Below are 22,209 nucleotides of genomic sequence, written 5' to 3' on the forward strand. Positions count from 1 at the left end.
GTCTTTAATCAAGACCACACTCACACCATCCTAAAGACAGGAGCTGCCATCCTATTTTTAACAACCCCCAGAGAAAGACAATGCCAGCCTCTCTATAACTGAGCCATGTCTTTGTCTGACAATCCTCATGGTTTTGATTCACGTTTTCCTTGCAGCCTGAAGGTGGTAATGTCCTGTCTGAAGGAGCTAATGTATACCCAGGGAGTAGCCTGGCTCTGTTCAGTGAAATAAAATGTCCAGAATTGTCCCCTTTCTGTTTTATATGGCAACACACTTTTATGTATGATTAAGAAACAAAACAACAAAGGGGGGAACGTACTGAGCTTATCAAAGTACAATCGTTGCTGCTTCACCAGAAAAACTTGTGCTTTCATTCTATTTCTGGTGCTGGTAGGCTGACCCTAGGGAACCAAAGACGTTTTGCCCTGAAAGATGAACACTTCACAGCTATCGTCAGCCCACGGTAAAACTGTAAATTAGGCAAAGTTTATCCTTCGGATTTTTCCATCATCTCTTGCTAGGTCTTTCTTCACATAACCCCCTCTCTTAGCTCCAAGGTACCCACTGCTCTCTCGATGCCTGGGAAAACAAAACAACTATTTTACATTAAAATGTCCTTGACTTCTTGTGAATTCAACCCCAAGGACATTTGCAGCCCATATCACTCTGGATCCAATCAAGAGGGAGGCTCTACACAGTAGTTTGGACAGAGAGCGTATAACATAAAAAAATGATTAACTCTAACAGGGTATTAAAGTAGCAAAGAGTTAGAAAGAAGTAAAGAGAAATCTATAGGAGTTCCCGTCGTGGCGCAGTGGTTAATGAATCCAACTAGGAACCATGAGGTTGCGGGTTCGATCCCTGGCCTTGCTCAGTGGGTTAAGGATCTGGCATTGCCAGGAGCTGTGGTGTAGGTTGCAGACGTGGCTTGAATCCCACGTTGCTGTGGCTCTGGCGTAGGCCAGAGGCTACAGCTCCGATTCAACCCCTAGCCTGGGAACCTCCATATGCCGCGGGAGCGGCCCAAGAAGTGGCAAAAAGACCAAAAAAAAAAAAAAAAAAAAAAAAGAGAGAGAGAGAGAACTCTATAGGAATGGCACTTAGGGAACAGCAACAACCCTTAGGGCTGGGGAACTATCTCATGGATGGCAGGAAAGACCCTGAGATGCTGCACCCATGGAGCTTGCTTGAAATCTACTTTCTAGTGTGTCAGGAAAAGCTGATCACAGGGATCCACAGAGGGACTCTGCTATAAAACCACCTGAGGTGGGGGAAGTGCCAGAGAAGCTTCTGGCCCCTGTGCATGTCCGGAGCTGGGCACTGGAGAAGCTACTGGTGCTTCAGGAGCCTGGAAAGCTGTGGGAGTCTGCAAAGCAAGCGTAAGGGAACCACGACAGAGTTCCCCTTCCTCCTGCAGTGTCTCTCCAGCATCCTCTATTCACAAAACTTACATTGGTGCCAGCTGCAAAGGAAAATATTTAAAGGGTACAGGTCCATTTTTGAAGAGCAGGCAATGAAGGGTGAACTTAGAGCCAGGAGGCAACACATTAATAACTGGCACACATTTTATTTTTTCGTCTTTTTGCCTTTTTCAAGGGCCACTTCCAGTGGCATATGGAGGTTCCCAGGCTAGGGGTTGAATCGGAGCTGTAGCTGCCAACCTACGCCAGAGCCACAGCAACATGGGATCCGAGCTGTGTCTGCAACCTACACCACAGCTCCCGGCAATGCTGGATCCTTAATCCACTGAGCAAGGCCAGGGATCAAACCCGCAACCTCATGGTTCCCAGTCAGATTCGTTAACCACTGCGCCATGACGGGAACTCCCACTTGCACACATTTTAAAAGAGAACGAAAAGATCAAGATGATGTTGAACCCAATTGGATGATTCTCTAATGGTAAAGTTCCAGACAAGGCAGACTAGGGAAAGCATTTTGGAGCAGGAGAGCTTTCTAATGGTCCAGAAATCATACTATGTAGGTGACATATATGTATATGAGGATTGACTGGGATTATTAAATATTGCTGCCAGGTAGAGCAGGGATGCTGTCAGGCCTTGAACTTTTAGTTCAGGTTGACCTCCATTCCTAGATGGCTAAATTTCCACTGATTCTATTTCTTCTCTCAGGCACAGGAGGAGAGAGCATTCTCCAGACCCCTTGATTCTATATGAAGTGTGCAACAGGTTCTCGTTGATGGAAAGTCAGAAGTAATAGATGCCACTTCTAGATCTGGCCCCTAAAATATCCCATTAGACTATCAAATCATTGTCCCTTCATGGCCAGATGAAGGCAGAGGATCCCGTAAAGGCTTCAAAGAAGCCCTAGGGCATGGTGGTACCATGAAATGGAAAGAGCCTGAGTTGAAGCTCATAGGAGAGGTATGCAAGCGAGCTGCTCAACCCCCCTTAGATTAGAGTGTGACTGAATTATATTAAGCCTTGGAGGCTTCTGGGATTTTTGTTACTGCAGCTAATGTTAATTTCCCTGGGTAAATTACGAACCCCCTCCCCCCCACGAGCACACCAGGACAGCCTCAATCTTAAATAGCGGACAGAGTACCCATCATTCCTTATCTTTGAGCTCATCAAAAGGAGGAAGGTAGATCACATATCCTCCTCCATTCTATGTCTCATAACTGTGGAAGGTCAGAGTCCCCCAAATAATTTTCCATGGCCCACCATGGAGGGCAAAGCATGGCAACTAGGTTTCCCTACTGAAGAGAACGAAGACTCCCTGAAGGAGAAGGTCACTCGTGGGGTGAGTTGTTGGCACAGACAGGCTTGACCCGGAGGCCCACTGATGGCCTCAGAGCCCAGGAGAACTTGTCCTAGTGCAGGAAGGGAGCCTTTTCTTGCCAAAGCTTAGCCTCCACCTCTTGGCTGCCTCTGCGCCTGATCTACACCGCGTGCCCCTGGAAGAGCCTCAAGATCTGGGTTTCACTCTTCTCTCCATTATTCACCGAAGAGCAGAGGCAGATTTGGTTCCCTCTGCAAATGTTTAGAAAATGCAATGTTTTCTCTATTTAAGTGGATATGTATTAAATAGGCATATATTGATTTTTTTCCCTTTGACTACGTACAGACTCATTTTGAGTGTGCACTGGTAATAAAGGAAGGATACTGCACATGAGTTTTCTGCCATCTACAAAAACCAAGCAAGCTCTACTTCTCTGGCTTCCTCTGTTTTATGGCTGTCAGGCTTGAAAGCCAAGCAAGACACATGTCTGCCACCTTTACCTGCGGAGAGCATCACCCCAGATTCTCTGATTTAAGGTCTTCAGGAGAACTGCCCTGACCCTCAGGTGGGGTCTTTATGCGATGTCAGTGGGGTGAGCACGCATCTCTGGAAGGTCTGCCTCCTGCCATGCAACCCCTCGTGAGTAAATCACTTTCTACAGCAGCGTGGCACCATGTAAAGCTGATGTAGGTTGGACATAAATTTGGGTCTGGAAAGAGCACAGTTTCCTGTCGTGACAGGCAGCTAGGCTGCTGTGCTCTGACACCTGCTCAGCCCTTTATTAGATTTGCAAATTATATCCGCTGGAGGCCTGAGGAGCAGAACAGAGCACAAAATGAGGGTCAGGGTGCAGGGGACACTGGTAAATGGTATCTGAACCCAAACTCAGAGCAGCTTTTTATACCGTGAGGTCTGTGGTATAGAAAATCTATTACCCCAAAGGCAGCCCCCTCTAGCCCCTAATAGACACCTTTCTGGAAGTCAATGAACTCCAGAGAAATCAAAGCATTAGAAAGACGGGGTGGGGGGCAGTGGCCTGTGTTTTAGTCTCTGGTGCGTGGATACGTGGTTCTACTTTAGAATTCTGGTTTGGGGCAAAGGATAGCCAAAAGAACTCACTGAAGCACACATTTGAGGGGCTTTTTGCATGCAATCTACATGAGTCCCCCGGCACTGCTGCAGGATCCACATTTTCGACTTTGTCTTGGATTTAACAGGATTGCACAGGTTGACGTCTGTGAAGACTGGGGACCCTGGAGTCTGCAGAGTTGAGGGCTTTTCACACACCTAAGCCCCAAACCACATTAGCCATGACAGACTTGCTCACGGCAACGGCGAAGCTGCCCAGGTGTCATAAATCATTGCTCTCCCCCCAAAAGGTGGGTGTTGGAGGAAGGGAGTGCAAAAATTTTCAAAAAAATGTCAAGTGGCATATGTCTGCGTTAGATCCTGAGCATCTCCCATGCCAGCTCATTAGAGGCAGCTTTGCAGGTTGGAAGAGGATGGGGCCTCCGAGGAGGCCACTGGGGGCAGTGAACTCTGCCCGGGGGAAGACTTGGACCACGCAGGCTGTTGCAGCTCCTTAAACCCCAAGAAAGATGAGGTGGAGAAGGGAGGAGGCAAGGTGCTTCAAGGAGTGACTCACGACTGAGAAAGGTTCCCACAAAAGCTGAGCCTGCTTGTTAAGGAGGTGGCACAGTGCAGAGATCAGGAGAGTGGATTCTGGCACCAGACAGGCTGCCCTCTGTCCTGGCCTCCCCCGCTTCTCAGCTGTGTGACCTTGGGCAAGCTACTCAGTGCCCCTGAGTTTGTTCTCTCAACTGTGATATGGGGCTAACAAGCCTTAGGTGTAAACTGCTTAGGACAGAACCTGGCATATCAGGGGTAACTAAGGAGCAATTGTAGTCCGAGTACCTATAGGGGAAGAGAAGGAGGTGGGAGACCCTCTCCCCGCTCGTTGGATGCATAGGGCCAGGCACGTGAGTGTCAACACACAACTCGTGCTTCTCTGACTCATCTTTTCCATTTAGGCAGCATGGGGCACTAGAAAGACCTCAGGGTGGGGTGACAAAGGACTTGGGGTTCATCTCAGCCCTGCTGCAGGAGTCAGAGGCCATACACCCTATTCTCCTGGCTCTCATTTCTTTACAGACCTTAGAGCAGCTGAATGGACCTTGAGATTATTCTAGTCCATATTTATAGCAGCTACAACAGCTGCCACTATCAGCATTTATCGAAAGCTTCCTGGGTCACACACAGTTCTTAGTGCTTTAGGTGAAGAAGCTAAAAATTATTGAGGCAGTTACTATTTTTTTTTTTTTTTTTTTTTGGTCTCTTTGCCATTTCTTGGTCCACTCCCACGGCATATGGAGGCTCTCAGGCTAGGGGTCTATTCGGAGCTGTAGTCGCCGGCCTACCCAGAGCCACAGCAATGCAGGATCCGAGCCACGTCTGCGACCCACACCATAGCTCACGGCAACGCCGGATCGTTCCTTCTGCCCTCCGAAGAGAGAGTAAACTGAAATTTTAGTCCTTATAAAATCTCTATTAACAGGAGCAGTCTTTCTCAATTATTTATTTTTTACAGAGGAACAACTTACATTTAATAATGTGCACTAGTCTTTAAGTGTGCAGCTCAGGGGATTTTCACTTATGTATTCACCAATCGAATCACCAAACTCACCAAGGTTTAGAACATTGCCTTTGCTCCAGAAGGTTCCCCTGTGCCCTCTCCCAGTTAACACCCTCCCGACCCCAACACAGTCCTAGGTTAAACTCTATCATCATTGATTAATTCTATTTTTAAACTCCATGTAGATGGACTTCTATAGATCGTACTCTTTTGTGTCTAGTTTCTTTCACTCAGTGCTGTAAGTCTGAGATTTCATCTTTGTTTGGCAGGTATCAATAGTTTATTCTTTGTTATTGCTCTGCACTGTATCCAATCGTATGACTTTATCCAGGTTCATCAATCCATTCTTCTGCTGATGAACATGTAGATTGTTTCCAGCGTTTGGCCATTAAGAATAAAGCTGCTATGAGAGAGTTCCTGTCATGGCTCAGTGGTAATGAACCCGACTAGCATTCACGAGGACTCGGGTTCAATCCCTGGCCTCGCTCAGTGGGTTAAAGATCCAGCATTGCCATGAGCTGTGGTGTAGGTTGCAGACACGGCTCGGATCTGCTGTTGCTGTGGCTGTGGCGTAGGCTGGTGGCTACAGCTTTGATTCTTTGAGCCCTAGCCTGGGAACTTCCACGTGCCAGGGTGTGGCCCTAAAAAGGACAAAAAAAAAAAAAAAAAAAAAAAGAATAAAGCTGCTCTGAATATTCATATACAAGTAGGCATAGACACTGACTTCTTCTGGGTATATACCTGGAGTGTGGAGTGAAGTCGCAGGGACATGGGGTGATAGGCATATGCTTAACTTTACTGCCAGTTTTCCAAAATAGTGGAACAAACGTGTACCCCACTAGCAGTAAATGACCTCTTAGTTGTTCTACCTCCTCACCCAACACTGGGCAGTCCTTTTGCTATCAGCCCATCAATGCTCTCGCATTGTGACTTTAATTTGCATTTCCTTGATGAGCAATTTTTTTTTTTTTTGTCTTTTTTTGTCTTTTGTTGTTGTTGTTGTTGTTGTTGTTGCTATTTCTTGGGCCGCTCCCGCGGCATATGGAGGTTCCCAGGCTAGGGGTTGAATCGGAGCTGTAGCCACCGGCCTACGCCAGAGCCACAGCAACACAGGATCCGAGCCGTGTCTGCAACCTACACCACAGCTCACGGCAACGCCGGATCGTTAACCCACTGAGCAAGGGCAGGGACCGAACCCGCAACCTCATGGTTCCTAGTCGGATTCGTTAACCACTGCGCCACGACGGGAACTCCTTTTTTTTTGTCTTTTTGTCTTTTTAGGGCCACGCCCACAGCAAATGGAGGTTCCCAGGCCAGGGGCCTAATCGGAGCTGTAGCCACCAGCCTACGCCAGAGCCACAGCAATGCCAGATCCGAGCCATGTCTGCAACCTACACTACAGCTCACGGCAATGCCAGATCCTTAACCCACTGAGCAAGACCAGGGACTGAATCCGCAACCTCATGATTCCTAGTCGGATTCGTTAACCACTGTGCCACGACGGGAACTCCTGATGAATAATGTTGTGTGGCACCTTTTCCAATACTTATTGGCCATCTCAATATCCTCCTTTGTGAAAGGCCTGTTCAAGTCTTTTGCCCATTTTTAAATAAAGTATTTCTTTTTCTTATAGATGTATAGTTCTTTATATATTCTGGGTTTGAGTATCTTGTAAGAATCTGCATTATAAATATCTTCTCTAAGTGTGACTTGCCTATTCACTTGCTTAGTGGTGTTTTTTCTTATTTTATAATTTTCCTTTTAAAAAGATCCAATTTATCACGTTTTATAGTTGAAATCCTTTGGAGAAATCTGCCTACTCCAAGGTGAAGATATTCGACTGCGTTTTCCTCTAGAGTTTTACTTTTCATGTTTAGGAATATGATCTAACCTCAAATTAATTTTGGTGTATGGTTTGAGGTAAGTGTGAAGGTTCAGTTTTTTTCACAGATGTGCAAATGATTTGGTAGCCTTGTATTGAAAAGACCATCCTTTCCTGTTAGATTGCAATGAATGGTGCCTTTGTAGCAAATCAAATGACTATATGCCTATGGGTCTACTTCTGGAGTGTATTTTGTTGCACTGATCTACTTGTTTATCCTTGCCCCAGTATCACTCTGCTTCATAGTTTTATAGTAAATCTTCAAATCTGATAGTATAGCTCTTCCAACTTTCTTCTTCTTCTTCTTCAACATAGTTTTGGCTATTCTAAGTCATTTGTTTCCTTACAAATTTTAGAATTCCATTATCTCTTCTGTTGAGATTTTGATTGGGATTGCCTTGGCTCAACAGATCAATGTCATCAAGAACTGACATCGTAATAATATTAAGTTTTCCAGTCCATGAAGATGGAGTATCTTAACTTGGTGATTTAGTATGAATAACAATAATTGGAGTAAATATTTAGTATTTTCAAACAGGTAAGCCTAGTTACCATATGCTCCAGTAATTCCACTCCTGGGTATATACTCAAGATAAATGAAAACATATGTCCTCATAAAACTTGTACATGAGTGTTCAGAGCAGCATTATTTGCAATAGCCAAAAAGTAGAAATAACTCAAATGTCTGCAAGATGATTAATGGATGCATAAAATGTGGTATATCCATATAATGGAATATCATTTGGCAGTAAAAAAAAAAAAAAAAAGTACCAAAACATGTTACGATATGGATAAGCCTTGAAACTATTATTCCAAAATCAAAGAGGCCAGTTTCAAACAACCACATATTGTATGATACTATTTAAATGAAATATCCAAAATAGGCAAATCTATAAAGACAGAAAATAGATTAGATGTTGCCTAGGGCTGGCATGGGGGGATGGGAAGAAAATGAATGAGTGATGGCTAAGGGGTTTGGGGTTACTCTGGGGTTAAAGGAAATGTTCTAAATTGATAATGGTGATGGTGGAACAACTCCGAGAGTCTACAAAAAGCCATTAAAGGGTAAGAAACATATGGTATATGAATTATATAAAGGAGTGAATCATATGCTATATGAATGACATCTCTATAAAGCTACACAAATTCTTTAATGTTATTTTGTTCATAATCTATTGTTATAGGCTGAATTGTGCCCCTCCAAAATTCATACGTTGAAGCCCTTAGCTCTTAGCCCCCATGCCTCAGGATGCAACTGGATTTGGAAATAAGGCCTTTAAGAGGTGATTAGGTTAAAATCAGGCCATTAAGGTGGGACCAAATCCGACCCCGACTGGTGTCCTTCTAAGAAGAGGCGATGAGGACACACAGAGACATTAGGGACGCATGCACACAGGGGAAAGACCATACAAGGACACCATATAAAGGTGGCTCTCTGCACGCCAAGGAGAAAGATCTTGAAGAAAAAAGCAGACCTGCAGTCACCTTGATTTTGGATGAATTTCTAGCTTTCCAAACTGTGAGAAACAGATTTCTATGGTTTAAGCCACCCAGGCTGAGATATGCTGTTCTAGCAGCCCTAGCAAACTCATACATCTATATTAATTTTTACATTCTTCAATGACCAATTTAGTCTAAACTGTATTAGTATGTAAACTTCCCAAATCTAAAGAGAAGTCAAACTGGGCCATATTTTCAGCATCTGTAGAGGTTTTTTTGGTAAAAACATTTTGATTGTAAGGTGTGCTTTGGAACTCCTGAGGTTTTTTGCCTTTCAAAAATTCTAGACAAATGAGACTATAAATTTTGGGGGAAAAGATGACTATTAAGAAATAGCATTTTGTCAAAACTGCAATGAGGTACCACCTTACACCGGTCTGAATGGCCATCATTAATGAGTCTACAAATAACAATCGTTGGAAAGGGTGTGGAGAAAAGGGACCCTCTTACACTCTTGGTAGGAATGTAAATTGGCACAATTGCTTTGGAAAAAAGTATGGAGGTTCCTCAGAAAACTAAAAATAGAGCTACCATATGATCCAGCAATCCCACTCCTGGGCATATATCTGGAGAAAACCCTAATTCGAAAATATACATGCACCCCTGTGTTCACTGCAACACTGTTTACAATTGCCAAGACACGAAAGCAACCTAAATGTCCATCAATAGAAGAATGGATAAAGAAGATGTGGTACATATATACAATGGAATATTAGCCATAAAAAGAATGAAATAATGCCATTTGCAGCAACATGGATGGAACTAGAGACTCTCATACTAAGTGAAGTAAGTCAGAAAGAGAAAGACAAATACCATATGATATCACATATCTGGAATCTAAAATATGGCACAGATGCACCTATCTACAAAACTGAAACAGACTCACAGACATAGAGAACAGACTTGTGTTTGCCAAGGGGAGAAGGAGGGGAATGGGATGGACTTGGAGTTTGGGGTTAGTGGATGCAAATTATTACATTTATTTTATTTTATTTCTTTTGCTTTTTGAGGACCACGCCTGCAGCATATGGAAGTTCCCAGGCTAGGGGTCCAATTGGAGCTGCAGCTGCTGGCCTATGCCACAGCCACAGCAATGTGGGATCCAAGCCATGTCTGTGACCTACACCACAGCTCATGGCAACACTGGATCCCCTACCCACTGAAGGAAGCCAGGGATTGAACCCATGTCCTCATGGATACTAGTTGGATTCATTCCCGATGCACCACAACGGGAACTCCCCAGTACAACATTGTAAATCAACTATAATTTAATTTAAAAAAAAGAAATAATATTTTGAAATACCTAGAATTTTAAAAAATTCTCAAGATAGAAATTCTCAGAATTCCCACTGTGGCACTATAGGATTGGTGGTGGCAGCATCTCTACAGGGCCAGGACACAGATTTGATCCCCTGCCCTGCACAATAGGTTAAAGGATCTGGCATTGCCGCAAGTCACGACTATTGTTTGGATCAGATCCTTGGCCAGGAACTCCATATGCTGTAGGCAGCCAAAAAAAAAAAAAAAAAAAAAAAGATAAAAATTATCAATCTGAATTTCATACAGTATATAATCATAACAATAAAAATTTTATCTTGTTCATTAAAACAGTTTCTGTGTGTATTAATGCTTTATAGTTTAATAAAAATTTCGAAAAAACAGAAATAGATAAAATTAATGGAAAACCCACTTAATCTTTTTTGGGTTGTTCCGTTTTGTTTGTTTGTTTGTTTTTGGCAACACCCATGGCATGTGGAAGTTTCTGGGCTGGGAATCAAAACCACACCACCGCAGTGACAATGCCACATCCCCAATCTTCTAGGCCACCAGGGAAATTGGGTTGTTCATTTTTATTTTTTTATTTTATTTGTCTTTTTGCCTTTTCTAGGGATGCACCCGTGGCATATGGAGGTTCCCAGGCGAGGGGTCTAATTGGAGCTGTAGCCGCCGGCCTACACCAGAGCCATAGCAACTCCAGATCCAAGCCGCATCTTCGACCTACACCACAGCTCTTGGCAACGCCAGATCCTTAAGCCTCTGAGTGAGGCCAGGGATTCCGCAACCTCATGGTTCCTAGTCGGATTCGTTAACCACTCAGCCACGATGGGAACTCCTCGGGTCATTCACTTTCAAAATTGAGGTCCTTTAAGGAATTATGGTAATACTGTATTTTTTTTTCCTTTGAATAAAATAAACTGAGAAGTAAGTGACTCTCTCTAAACCCCACTGGAATGAACACAAAGGAAGGTGTGACTAGCACATTAACAAGAGGAGGCAAGGGAGCTAGGACTCGATTTTTTTAACTTGTAGGAATGTATTTTTCACGGGACACTGAACAACTGTGCCACTCTAAAAGCAGTTTTGAAACCAAATTAAAAAAATTAAATATTAAAAGTAGACATTTGTCTAAATTAAATATTATAAGTTGACCAAAACATGTTTCTGGTGAGGCTCGTCTCAGCACAACAGTGGGGAACAATAGCTCTATACAACTGACCGTCCAACAGCACGGGTTTGAACTGCCCAAGTCCACTTCCACGTAAATCTCTTTCAATAAATATGTACCAGAACCACACAATCCCGGGCTGGTGGAATCTGTGGATGTAGAACTGTGGATACAGAGGGCTGACTATAAAGTTAAAAACAGATTTTTGACTACATGGGGGTGGGTGCCCCAATCTCTGAGATGTTCAAGGGTCAACTATACTTGGTAAGTTCCCTACGGAAATTCAAAACAAGGGATCCAAAAGCAGGTGGTTCTGGAGCCAAAGCCTGTGCCCTTAAGCACTATGGTGGACTGGCGTGAAAAAGAACTGGTCCTGATTCTTCACTTCCCTTTGCTGTCACTTGGCAGAGTCAGCAACCAAAGGATAAGGAGATGCTCCTTCCCCACTGGTGTGGGTTTGGCCATGTGACTTCTCAATGATCACAAGGCAAGCAGAGGTCCTAAGAGTGTATACATATGGTCTTGGATGTACGTACAGTCAGCCCTTCTTATCCACAGGTCCCACATCTGAGGATTTCACCAACCAAGGATGGAAAATATTAAAAGGGCAGAGAAAAAAATTCTAGCAAGTTCCAAAAGGCAAAACTTGGATCTGTGCATGCTGGCCATTATTTACCTGGACGTTGTATTTACTGCTATCTATATGGTATCTGCGTTATATTAGATAATCTATAGGTGATTTAAAGTATATGGGAGGATGTGTGTAGGTTATATCCAGATACTACAGCATATTATATAAGGGACTTGAGCATCTGCAGAGTTTGGTGTCTGTGGGGGTTGTGGAAATCAATTTCCCTTGCTTACCAAGAAATGACTGTACTTAAAAGGGTATGAGAGGTTTTTTTGTTTTGTTTTTGAACAGCTGCATCTAGTGGCACATACAAGTTCCTGGGCCAAAGGTCAAATTGGAGCTACAGCTGCCAGCCTATGCCACAGTCACAGCAACATCTGATCTAAGCTGCAGCTGTGACCTACACCACAGCATGTGACAATGCCAGATCCCTAACCCACTGAGTGAGGCTAGGGGTCAAACCCGCAGCCTCACAGAGACACTGTTGGATCCTTAACCCACTGAGCCACAACGGCAACTCTAGGTATGAAAGGTTTGGCTTGGTTGGGGTATAATAGACATAAAATAAGTGTTTCCCAGGAAGGCACTGACCCCTTGAACCCGGGCCCCATCATAAACACTCATAGAACAGACCTGAACTTGACCTGAAGCCTGGAGCCAAGACCTGTAGTGGGCAACTGGGAGCTCTGAGCCTGGAGTCCTGCCAAGCCTAGCTGGGTTGTGGTTCCAGCTGTAGATTACACTGAGAAAACAACTACAACCACGACCACAACAAAACCTTGTTATTTTAAGCCAGTGGGTTTGGGGATAACGTCTATAAGTGCAGTGTTGTCATAGCCATAGTCAGCCAATAAGACCACTATGTTCTCAAAGTAGGGTCCTTAGACACCTGCATCCAAGTCAGTGGGGCACGTGTTATAAAAACATGGATTCCAGGAAAATGATTATTCACGGATACTGATTAAATGGTTTGATGGGACAATTCAGCAGTATATATTAAACTCAAGACTGTATTAACATGAATAGCAAAGCAATTCCACTTCTAGATATTTCTCCAAGAGAAATCCTTGTTGATTTCCCAAAAAAGTACAAGGATGAAGGTGGTTTTGTAACACTGAAAATCTGGAAAAAAAAACAACCAGCCGTCAACAGAAATTTGGTTAAGTGACCAATGCCATTTTCATTCTATGGAATCTTACTCTAAGGACTTCTTGTCATGGTGCAGCAGAAAGGAATCTGACCAAGAACCATGAGGTTGGGGTTCAATCCCTGGTCTCGCTCAGTGGGTTAAGGATCCAGCATTGCCGTGAGCTGTGGTGTAGGTCACAGATGCAGCTTGGATCTGGCATTGCTGTGGCTCTGGCGTAGGCTGGCATCTATAGCTTTGATTGAACCTGTAACCTGGGAACTTCCACATGCCAAAGGTGTGGCCTAAACAAGCAAAAAAAAAAAAAAAAAAAAAAAAAAGGAAGAGGAAGAAAAAGAAAGTAACTCCATTACTTGGTGAAAAGTCAAGGTGTGGAACAGTATGTGCAGTGTGGTTTCATTCGTGTAAAGAAAAAGCCCCTGTTGGAGTTCCCACTGTGGCGCAGTGGAAACAAATCCAACTAGGAACCATGAGGTTTCAGGTTTGATCCCTGGCCTCGCTCAGTGGGTCAGGGATCCGACATTGCCGTGAGCTGTGGTGTAGCTTGCAGACACGGCTCGGATCCTGAGTTGATGTGGCTGTGGTGTAGGCCAGCAATTGTAGTTCTGATTCAACCTCTAGCCTGGGAACCTCCATATGCTGCCAGTGCGGCCATAAAAAGAAGAAGAAACAAAAAAGCCCCATCCATGTACCTGTGGTCCAAGAAGATTACAAGGATGCAAACCAAGATGATAAGTGATTACCTGTGGGACCACTTGGTGTCAGGAAGGGGTGAGGGGCACTGCTTTAGGTGAATGTTTATTGTTTTTACACCAAGAGGAGAATGTGCACATATATTACTTTTGCCATCAGAAAGAAGAATGTTGTGTATTAAAAAAAATGTGGATTTTCTGGGTCTCGCCCCAGGATCAGAAGAGTCCCGGAATCTGCATCTCATAGAAAATTTCAGACCCTGCTCTCTCAGTTGCCTGAGTCAGCTGTGAGCTTGCAAATGGGCAGCCAGTCAGGGCAAGAGCTGCTAACGTGACTAGGGAGGGCCAAAGATAGACTGTCGGATTGCCCCTGGGAGTTGGACGTGGAGGACAACTTGACCAGAGGGTTTCTCAGTGTTAAGAAGGCCAAATGGGCACCAAGTTCTAGAGTCATTCCGCTTCTGGAGAAAGTTTCCTCTTGCTAAAATCCCCTCTGCACATCATTTTCTCTCCCACCTGGTCCCATCCCACCTCCGGAGAAGCATAGCTGAACTTCCGAAGAGTAAGGGGAGGTTACTTGAGATAGTTTCTTTTATCAAAAGAGGGCATAAGGACCGAGGCAGGGCATCCTTCACTGCAGCCAGCCCAGGGACCAGACCCTGCACGTGGAGGCACCCTCATTATGAAAAGGACAAGGGGGCAGAATAAAGCCCATGGGAGTTTCAAATTTTTTAATTAATTAATTAATTAATTTTACCAGCTTCATCTATCAAGCCAGGTGTTTGCTCTAAAAACAGTGCCTGGTGGAGTTCCCGTTGTGGCTCAGTGGTTAACGAATCTGACTAGGAACCATGAGGTTGCGGGTTTGATTCCTAGCCTCGCTCAGTGGGTTAAGAATCCAGCATTGCTGTGAGCTGTGGTATAGGTTTCAGATGAGGCTTGGATCCTGAGTTGCTGTGGCTGTGGCTGTGGCGGGCAACTACAGCTCCAATCAGACCCCTAGCCTGGGAACCTCCATATGCCAAGGGTGCGGCCCTAGAAAAGACAAAAAAAAAAAAAAAAAAAAAAAAAAAAGAAGAAAAAGAAAAAAACAGTGCCGTGCACTCTGTAAGTCTGTGATCTTCCAAGACTCTCACTAGAGGTCAGGTTCATTAAATCCAACAGGAAGGCATCTCTTTGAAGTTCTGGTCTTCAGGTCAGGCTGAGGCCTCACTTTGCAGCCCCAAAGCAAGTGGGAGAAGAGATGTGAGCCAGCATCTCACCTAGTGGGACAGGAGTCAGGTTATCCTGCTCCCCGAATCCCAGGCCAACCTCACGGCTCCCCCCATGAGACTGACCACAGGTCACTGTCCCCGTTGTGACCTGCTTTCCCAGGGGTCAATTCAGGCCAAGCCCAGCCAACATAGCTTGGTTGGCTTGTCCAAAATTTGAAGGTGAAGGCTCGTGGCTGAGGCTGCCCTGCTGCCCTACTGTGCCCTGGGCACTCCTGTCACCAGCCCCTTTGGTGTCCCTCCTTCCCAGCAGGGTCGCCCTCCTCCCTGAACTCAGGGGCAAGGGCTTGGCTCATCCCATGCCCTAGAACCTCAAGGCCAGCCTCTGGTCCAGAGGGAGGCTGAGCGGCCGAGCTAGGGGTGTGGTGGGGGGAGCATGTCCCAGGCTGAGCCCCAGGCAGAGGAGCAGCCAGCTCCACAGCTGCAGTCAAGATTCTGGTGGGGAAATACACGTTTGCCAAACGCAGCCAGCGTCTCAAGTGCCGCCTGCATGCACAGCTGCTTCCTATTCTCAACACGGGTCTGCAGGATCTTGAATCCGAGTGGACACGTGTCCACATGCAACACGGACACACCCTTTCCTGCTATGCTGGAGGCTGGGTGTGCCTGTAACTCAACTAAGGGCGGGGCTCTGCAGGTCCGCATCAACAATGCAAGTGGCTTCTAAGTCAGGCCTTCCCGATTTACTAGCCAGTTTCAGCAAGAGACACGGGTGCTTTCATGGCAGATAAGCACATCCCCTTGCAGTAAAGAGGCGACAGATTTTCCACCCGGCTGAAAGTTTCAGAAAGTTTTATATTCCAGCACCAAATCCAGTGTTATGGTTCCAATCAGTTCAGGAAATAAAATGTCTACAATTTATTTGGGTCTGCAAGACTCAGAACTCCTGGCCAAAAATGTGCCCTTTGATCTTTATCCCTTTAATCTGAAGCATTCTTGAAACGCGTTGCCATTTTAACGAACAATGCCTTATACTGGCAGAATACTCTGTGGTGAAGAAACTCGGATCGTGTTTTAGGTTTCGCAAGCCTTGGAGTAAGTTCAGTGTCACATCAGAGGGCCTGCCATGTGCCAAGTTCCTACCAGCAGGGAGCACAGAGGCAAGGAGGGGACCCAGAGAGAAGGAGGCCCTGGGGAAACCAGAGCCGGTGCACGGAGCCCTTAGGAGGAGCCACCACTTAGGACTGAGGGATCAGAGAGGGCTTCAGGAGGGAGGAGAGGTTTGAGTTGGGCCTCCAAGGATGCACAGACTGTTAAGAAGAGAAGAGAGGGCAAAGGAGCATTCCAGGCAAGGGGGAAAGATGGGAGCAGCGGAGAGTATGCTTGAGGAGTTGTGGTCAGTTCAGTAGAGCCAGGATGTATGTGTGTGGGGGGGGGGCGATGGCAGAGGGGACAGGCAGTACAGCTGGACTGCAGGAGCCTAACCTCCCTGGCACTGGCTCAAGGGACCAAATGGTATCTGCAAGAGTTGGGGATTCTCACAGAAGTGGCGCTCAGGAAGTAGAGTTGGACCAGCAGACACAAGAGCTGGATGGCCACTGTTCCCAGCCACTCTCCCTCTGGTGGGCTATGGTCTCTGGCCACTACTTCTCTCTGCAGACTGTGCCCTCTGCTCTGCCATGGACCATCGCTTCTCCTGATTCAACCTAACCTATGGGCCAAGCATCTGTCCCCAGAACCTCTTGATTCTTGGTCCCAACTCAAGGGAGACAATTCCATGAGCTAGTGGCAAGTCAGTGGGTTGGTTGCCCCTATCAGGCATCTGTCCTCCCCACCCCAAACCCCCAGTATCATCAGCTGTGTTGGTGTGAGGGAGGGTCACACATGGTAAAAACCTGACCTTCAATAGTGGGGTGTGGGGGGAAGTTTAAAGAAAGAGGTGTGGGCTGGGCAGCCCCTCCAAACGTGTCTCCTTCTACTAGAGGGGGTCAGTGGGAGCCATCATGTGTTTTGACTAGAAGAACAACACAACCATGGCTGAGCATCTGGATTTTTCTCCACCATACAAAGGACAGACTGAAGATAAAGGGGAGGTGCCCACATGGATCAAATGTCTTCCATGAACCAAGCACTGTGCCAGATGCTGCATGCCTATTCCCTGATTTCATTTTGTCAAAAGCCCATTTTACTTGTGAGGAGACGGAAGCTAAGAGGCTTGGAGATGTGAAGTGTACTTGCTCCAAGTCACACAGTTAGGAATGGAAGAATTGTGATTTGAACCTAAAATGGGCCAGATTTGAAAATGCTTTCCACCACACCAGGCAGGCAATCAGCCAGGACAACCTCTAGATGCTGCTGCAGCTGCCTCACCTACCTGGGTCCACACTGAATCCAGCAGCTCCTGCCTACTTCTAGCTCCTCCTCCCTTGCCTTTCATCTCCGTTAATGCTACCACCATCTACCCAGTCCCCCCAGCCCACATCTCTCTAAATCTCAGATTCCTTCTCTATAAAACAGAGCTGATGATCGTATATTCCAAAGCTGGTTGTGAGAACGAAATGAGATAGTCTTCATGGAGGGCTAGGAGCTGAGCTTGGAGCTTGGCACTTGATTGCATGTGGGGACAAGAGGAGCCTGGCCTGGAGTTTTATTTGTCTAATGGAAGAGTTGGCAAACCTTTTCTATGAAAGCCCAGGTAGGAAATATTTTCAGCTCCGTGTGTCCTATAGGCCCTGTTGCAACGGCTCGACTTTGCCATTGTAGGGAAACACCAGCAACAGCCAAGACATGAGTGAATGGGTGTGGCTGTGTTCCAAGAAAACTTTTCTACAAAAATGAGCAGGGGACTGATTTGGCCTGAGGGTTGCAGTTGCCTGGCTTCTGGTCTTGGCCTTGGCTCCTTCCATGAGGGTGGAGCCATGTCTGTTTAGTTCAAAAACTTTTTCAACTAAAAGATTTGGTGCTAAACCCAATGTCTAGCACAGTGCCTGGCAGGACATGGTAGGTATGCCGGAAATATTTGTCAAAGGAGTGATTAAATGAGAAGGCAAGCAAGCAAGAACCAAGATGGCTGAGGACAGGCATCATACTTGGGATCAATTGCAGGGCTCAGTGTAGGAAATAAGAACCACACTAGGGTTTTTAAGCAAAAGGGGGAAATTACAAACTCGCTGGAAGGGCTAGAAGAGAGGGCTCTATGATGGGCTCCCAGAGATGACTCCCAGGATGCAGCAGAACTGACCTCCTAGGAGGGCTGCCATTTCTGCCACCTTCAGGAAGGTGGAACTCAGGAGGCTGCCACCAGCACTGTTGACCCCAAGAACACTGAAGCTGCAATTCAACAGTCAGAATGTGATCAGAAAGCTGGGAATACCTGCCTGCAGGCTAGGATGTGGAGCTTAGCCACTGCCCCCTCTACAACTGCCTCTTAACACCTGTGAAGCTGGGGATTGGATATCACTGGCCCCGTGCCCTTGGTTTCCAGCAGAAAACAGACACAACTTGCAGGAAACTGGCTTCTGCCTCACTTCTGCTTTCCACACCTTGCTCTAATATGTCTTGGTATGGTGTGATTGACACTCTTGACCCTCATGGTAAGGGATTCTGGGAGGTGTAGTTTTTTTTTTTTTTATTGTCTTTTCTAGGGTTGCTTCCACAGCATATGGACGTTCCCAGGCTAGGGGTCGAACTGGAGTTGTAGCCACTCGCCTACACCATAGCCACAGCAACGTGAGATCCGAGCTGTGTCTGTGACCTACACCACAGCTCACGGCAATGCTGGATCCTTAACCCACTGAGCAAGTGCAGGGACCAAACCCACAAACCTCATCGTTCCTAGTTGGATTTGTTAACCACTGAGCCACGACGGGAGCTACAAGGGAAATGTAGTTTTCTTAGCTTCCTTAACTCCGAAGTGCCGGGAGGCATCCTAGAAAGATATGGAAATGGATTCACACCATGTTCAGCCCAACCTGAACATTCTGGTGATCTACTGCTGCAAAACCAACCATCCCAAACCTTAGTGCTTGAAAACCAGCCATTTATTTTGATCAGAAATGTGAAACATGTGTAGGGCTTCGTGGGGGCAGCTGGTCTCTGCTCTATGACGAGTCAGTTGGGGTGGTTCGACTGGTGTTTCAGCCTGGGCTCCACAGTGTGAACAACCCCCTCAGCCCCACCCCTGCCCAGCCAGCCACCTGAGAGAGCAAGTGGAGAGGAACCAAAGCCCTTGGCAATAGCTGCAGCCAAGCCTCTGGGCAGCAGCCGGCATCAACTCACCGGCCATGCGCACAAGTCATTGGGAAGGCAGGTCCTCCAGTCACAGGGGGAGAGGGGGTTGTCTGCGGCCCCCACCCCCCATGCCACATGGAGCAGAGATGTTCCTGTTGAGCCTTGCCCAAGCCGCAGACTTGTGAGCAAAATCAATGACTGTTTCTATTTCTGCCTCTAAGTTTTGGGGTGATTTGTTTGGTGGCAAATGATCACCAGAACATGCAGGTTGTGCTCAGTGTGAAGGAGGGAGGGGAATAAATGGGGTGATGAATAAGAAATGACACAGCCAATGCCAGGGAGGGGCAACAGTTGACCCAACAGGAGCCAAGTTCACTTTCCTCCTGCATCTCCGTCCTGAGATCTACCACTTTCTAACTCTGATGCTTTCTGAAAATCAACCCAGTGTGGTGTGGGCTGTACGGGCCCAGCTAGCAGCCCAAATGTTAGGCTGAGTCAAGAGCCCTTTATTCTTACAAGCACAGCTTCCTGGGGGCTTTTTGTCTCTTCCAGAAACCACCTCTCGGCAATTTGTGATCATGGCCAAAAGATTTAGATTTTGAAACTGCCAACTGTCATAAAAAGGCAAGACTGACACGCCGTGTTCTGATTTTTACAACCAGCTTCCAGGACAGCTCAGATGATTTCCAAGTGCAGGGTTGTGACATACAGTTGTGCCAGTTGTATACTGCACAATGCTAGGGGGCACCATGCACACTCTACTCATCATCTCTTGGCATATTTATTGCAAGACTTTTCTGGCAGATGGCAGCAAAGCGTCTTGAGGTAAAAAAGATTTTTTCTACTTTGCAAAAAAGGCAATGTATAGCTCGTGGCAAGAGGCATAGGGACAAAACTAGTGTCACATAAATCTTCAGCGAGGGGCAGGGGATAGGAGGAGAAAAGGAAGGAGGCAGGAGTATTAGGATGGGGGGATGCCCCTTTGCTCAACCATAACAGGTACCTGAGAGATAAGAAGTATTGAGATTTGTGGGCTTCAAGATTCAGCCTCTGGGGGCCAGCGGGGTTTTAGGGGAGGCAGGATCAGGCAGGATCATGCATCATTGAGGGATATTCAGGAGAAGTGGAGAGAATCAGCCACACACCTACTCTGGAAAGTTGAGATCTAAGGGCTGACTTCAACAAGTAAAGAATGACCCTTGGTGGAGAGATGGGGATGAAGAGGAGGAGTGAAGATCTAAATAAAAATGCGATGGTTCTGGTTGGGGGAGGGGAGCAAGAGGAGGGGAAGGAAAACGGATAGTGGTTGCCATGGGAACACAAGCAGAAGCAGAGGGTCTCCAGTCCACTGCGGAATGCCACCCCACCTCTGACCACTCTGGTTCTGAAAACCTATATTAGCCAGGAATCAGGATCATAACTCAGAGTAATAGCACGGCTTCTGGATGTCAGGGTGGATTACACGATGCTTTTCTATTTCAGATATTGTAGACTGCAAAATCTTTACATTTGGAACAGTGTTCTCCATTTTGCATATGATTCTGAAAGAGACTCCCAGCCTAGCACAGCTTTTTGTTTTATCTATGTATCTTCCAAGGTCTCCTGTGGCTGTACACGTTGCTTTTGTTCTTGGCTTGCTGTTTTAAGAACAGCTTTGCTATATTTCCTTCCCCCCTAGTATTCAAAACCAAGTACTTATTTGAATTAGAGCAGAAAAACACTGAATTTCAGGATGCAGCATTGCTTTCCCCCTCTCAAACATGGTGAGGTCATGGTTTAGTGACAGCGGTGACAATGATGAATGCCTCGCACTTTCACTTAGAGACCTTCAGGAACGTGTAAACAAATATTTTCTGAAATTCACAGGTGAGGGGGGAGGTGAAGGGGCGCACGGAGGAGTGCACTAATTACGGTCTGATTCATCTTTCCCTTCCCAATTATCTCACAAATAATGCTTTGGTGAACAGAACTGGAGATGTTCGTATTTGAAATCAAACTAAAGTCCACTGAAGTAGGAAAATGATGCATTTTACGTACGTGATATGGGCAAATTATTATTCAACTTTTAACAGGGTTTTTCCATCACTTTGCTGTGCACAATGTAATATGGTTAATTTACCAGAAAGCATTGTTATTCATTCCCTAATTCTCCTGGCAACTGCTGCCAGTTGCTTACCATTTCCTTGTTGCGCTCTGGGAATTTTCAGACCTTCCAGCTCCATTGAGGTTGGTTTGGGTTGCAGAGCCATCTCTAGAGGCTCTGCTTTCCTCTCAGCATCTTTCAGCACTCGCCCCTGGGGAGGCGTCTAAACATGAAAGGATCCACATACCTGGATTTAGTTTCTGAGTGGCTTTAAATGAATCCTTTTGTAAACACATGCTCACGTGCGCACGTGTGTGTGTGTGCACACACAAGATAAAATCTCTTGCTATTTAGTAATATTTCCCCACAGTATTACACATATCGTTTTTGTTAAAAACACAATCAGAATAACACCTATTTCATTCTCTCTTACTTCCAATTAGCTACTCATGGTGATTACATAGTCAGCACTTGATAATTAACCAAAGGGAACCAACTTCCCAAACAAGACAACCACACCACCTTGTAACTGCTAACATAGACCTGTTTTCATGACTTTACGTGTTGCCTGATGATTCCAGCAGAATCACCTCATAAAAGGAAGGAGACAAAAGAATGACAATGGGCTCATCAATGGGAGAAAATCCCCTACTCACTGTTACTAAGAGAGGAAGCGAGGAGTTATTTTAAGCCCCTTTCCCCGTAATTCTTTGTTTCTCATCCTCTATAAATATAGTTCAAACTCCATTCCAATTGGGATGTTGGAGCCAAAAATCTGCCTGAAACCTTACTCTCTGTCCTTCCACGGCATTCTCTCCCATCCCTCCAGTTAGCAGCGCACCTGTCAGAATAAAAGACGTACCCACATACCTTTCAATGTCTGGGGATGGGGGGAAAAAGAGATTTAGATTTTTTTTCACTTGGTTTTGGTTTCCTCTTCATTTAGATGCATTTTCTGAGCATCTTCTATATCTGAAGCATGAGCTGGCCCCTACTGGGGAGTTGGGGATCAGAAG

Source organism: Sus scrofa, chromosome 1 (genome assembly GCF_054392235.1).
Source record: "Sus scrofa isolate SSC_HxYL_T2T_F1_AM1 chromosome 1, Sscrofa_HxYL_maternal_Yorkshire_Landrace_v2.0, whole genome shotgun sequence".
Taxonomy (NCBI): Eukaryota; Metazoa; Chordata; class Mammalia; order Artiodactyla; family Suidae; genus Sus; species Sus scrofa.